The sequence below is a fragment of the Lagenorhynchus albirostris genome, chromosome 1 (assembly GCF_949774975.1).
Source record: "Lagenorhynchus albirostris chromosome 1, mLagAlb1.1, whole genome shotgun sequence".
NCBI lineage: Eukaryota > Metazoa > Chordata > Mammalia > Artiodactyla > Delphinidae > Lagenorhynchus > Lagenorhynchus albirostris.
In genome coordinates this window covers 185,853,607-185,857,097 of record NC_083095.1, presented here as the reverse complement: position 1 = coordinate 185,857,097, position 3,491 = coordinate 185,853,607, and the positions used below count along the sequence as shown (strand labels likewise).

General features: G+C 40.2%; 1 non-coding gene across 1 annotated transcript; it reads left to right on the top strand.

Moving 5' to 3' along the window:
- Window positions 1-1,504: 1,504 nt before the first annotated feature.
- Window positions 1,505-1,609, top strand: LOC132504679 (U6 spliceosomal RNA). Its single transcript, XR_009535023.1, has one exon. It is a non-coding gene; the product is annotated as a U6 spliceosomal RNA (small nuclear RNA).
- Window positions 1,610-3,491: the final 1,882 nt, after the last annotated feature.

Below are 3,491 nucleotides of genomic sequence, written 5' to 3'. Positions count from 1 at the left end.
TTGCCACAACTACTGAGCCCGTGCACCTAGAGCCCACGCTACGCAACGAGAGAAGCCACCACGATGAGAAGCCCGCACAGCACAATGAAGACCCAACGCAGCCAAAAGTAAATAAATAAATTTATTAAAAAATAAACTTCCCTGTGCTGAGAGAGGCTGACGGCCTTGGGTTCACCTGAGAGGAAGCAGCAGGCCTGCACCCCTGGGAGCCGTGCACAGTGGGACGGGGCACCCGGCCTGGCTGGAACTGCTGGAGCTGGTAGGAAGGGAGCTTCAGAGAAGAACACTTCCTGCCCCCAAGATGCCTTTCTGTGTGTACTACAGCAGTGCCCCAAGAGGATTATAGTCAAGTGTTTCTGAATTGTCCGGTTGGTACTTAATGCTGGAAGATTCCTCAGAAGTGATGAGTACACACCAAGGAACTAGTCTCACATTCTGATTCCTTATCTGGGCAGATTGCTTTGAATCACTCAGTGGCCCCTTACCTTGACAAGCATGGCCCGGTCATCTGGTCCCGGCCTCACTCTCCGGCCTGGGCTCACAAGCTTCTTGCTCTGGAAACTCTGTACTCTTTGCAGTTCCTTGTATACTAGGCCAGGAGTCCAAAGATTTTATCTGTAAAGGTCCAAATATAAATGTTTTAGGTTTTGCAGGCCCTACAGACTCTGCAACTTGCATATCTTGCATATATACCTAATGCTATATTTCTATTTGGTTTTATAATCATCTGTTTTTATATACATTTCCCCATCAGACTCTGATTTTGCAGGCAAAGATTATTCATCTTTGAATCTTTGTATCTCTAGAATCCAGCAAGTATCTGCCATATCTAGTGTTAAATGAATAATTTTTAGTGAATGAACCGAACAACAATACCAATGGAAGTCAAGCTATATCCCCTCCCAAACTATCTCTAAAAGAAAACTGAAAGAAAAATGAAAGAAAGAAAGAAAGAAAGAGAGAGAGAGAGAAGAGAAAAGAAAAGAAAAGGAAAAAAAAGAAAAACTAAGACAGACAACAGCCAAATGCCGGAACCTGGGAGTAATTTACACTAACTCTAAGTCATACAGAACTGAATGAAGAAAAACAATCAGCTGCTCACGTGTGCTACAGATAGAGAGTCATCTAGACCTGTCAGGAGAAAAGAGCTTGAACTCATTCTATCTGCCTCTGGACTCAGAGACTCAGGATCTGTAACATCTGGAACAATCATTTCTTACACATGTAGATTCTGCTTTGGGGGCAGTGAGCTTTCATAAATTCTCCCATCGCCCTTTATTCCTCCCCATTTTCTCCCTAACTTATAGCCTCCCAACCTTCCTGTCCATTCAGATATCAGACAGAATTCCCAGAAAGTGGGGAGAAGACGTGGTCCTCCTACAGATCACAGTGAATGCAAGGAAGGTGCTGCAGTGCACAATCTCCCCTGGGTTAGTTTTTCAGAGGATGGGGCAGTGAGCAGAGTAGGAAATAACTTCACCTCAGCTCATCAGAATCACAGCAAGTGTGTGCCACGCTCAGTTCAAAATTTGAACAATACAGAGAAAACTAGCAAAGTCCCTGTGCAAGGATGACACGTAAATTCCTGATGCATACTTTAAAAGTTTATGCTGTGTGAATTTCACCTCTCTCTCTCCCTATATCTATCTATCTATCTAATATATGTGTGTGTGTGTGTGTGTGTGTGTGTGTGTGTGTGTGTGTGTGTGTATACATAAACTAATAAATGAATAGATGTCTCCTCGACCCTGGAAACTGAGCTGGGAGTTATACACACTAAGCAGTCCTTTGGCTGTAAACCTCAGGATGTGCCAAAACCAGCATTTGAGTGGACAGTAAATGTAGCCAAGAGCAATCTTCACTCTCTATAGCTATTGTTCTAGAATAGAAAACAAGGAAAAGGCAAAAGAAGCCTGGAAAGTCAGTAGAACAAGAGAAAGGGAATTGTTTCAGAAAGAACATCTCAAAAAATAATACAGTAAATGAAGGAAATTAATCTCACAGAATGCAGAGTCAAGTTGAAAAGAAAGAGATAAATGACAGATGTGACAGTGTTCCAACCTAAGAATGACAGTAGTTTTTGAGAAAGAAACCATAATATTTGAGATAGAAGCAAAAACTTAAGCACATTTCCCTGAGCTAGGGCAAAGAATCAAGCCTGTGGATCAAAAGAATCCTCCACCAAAATCACTTAAAATAAATCCACAATTAGATATCCTTCGGGGAAGAAGTAAAGCTGTCACTGTTTGCAGATGACATGATACTATACATAGAGAATCCTAAAGATGCTACCAGAAAACTACTAGAGGTCATCAATGAATTTGGTAAAGTGGCAGGATACAAAATTAATGCACAGAAATCTCTGGCATTCCTATATACTAAGGATGAAAAATCTGAAAGTGAAATCAAGAAAACACTCCCATTTACCACTGCAACAAAAAGAATAAAGTACCTAGGAATAAACCTACCTAAGGAGACAAAAGACCTGTATGCAGAAAATTATAAGACACTGATGAAAGAAATTAAAGATGATACAAATAGATGGAGAGATATACCATGTTCTTGGATTGGAAGAATCAACAATGTGAAAATGACTACACTACCCAAAGCAATCTACAGATTCAATGCAATCCCTATCAAACTACCACTGGCATTTTTCACAGAACTAGAACAAAAAATTTCACAATTTGTATGGAAACACAAAAGACCCCGAATAGCCAAAGCAATCTTGAGAACGAAAAAAGGAGCTGGAGGAATCAGGCTCCCTGTCTTCAGACTATACTACAAAGCTACAGTAATCAAGACAGTATGGGACTGGCACAAAAACAGAAAGATAGATCAATGGAACAGGATAGAAAGCCCAGAGATAAACCCACGCACATGTGGACACCTTATCTTTGATAAAGGTGGCAGGAATGTACAGTGGAGAAAGGACAGCCTCTTCAATAAGTGGTGCTGGGAAAACTGGACAGGTACATGTAAAAAGTATGAGATTAGATCACTCCCTAACACCATACACAAAAGTAAGCTCAAAATGCATTAAAGACCTAAATGTAAGGCCAGAAACTATCAAACTCTTAGAGGAAAACATAGGCAGAACACTCTATGACATAAATCACAGCAAGATCCTTTCTGACCCACCTCCTAGAGTAATGGAAATAAAAACAAAAATAAACAAATGGGACCTAATGAAACTTCAAAGCTTTTGCACAGCAAAGGAAACCATAAACAAGACGAAAAGACAACCCTCAGAATGGGAGAAAATATTTGCAAATGAAGCAACTGACAAAGGATTAATCTCCAAAATTTACAAGCAGCTCATGCAGCTCAATAACAAAAAAACAAACAACCCAATCCAAAAATGGGCAGAAGACCTAAACAGACATTTCTCCAAAGAAGATATACAGACTGCCAACAAACACATGAAAGAATGCTCAACATCATTAATCATTAGAGAAATGCAAATCAAAACTACAATGAGATATCATCTC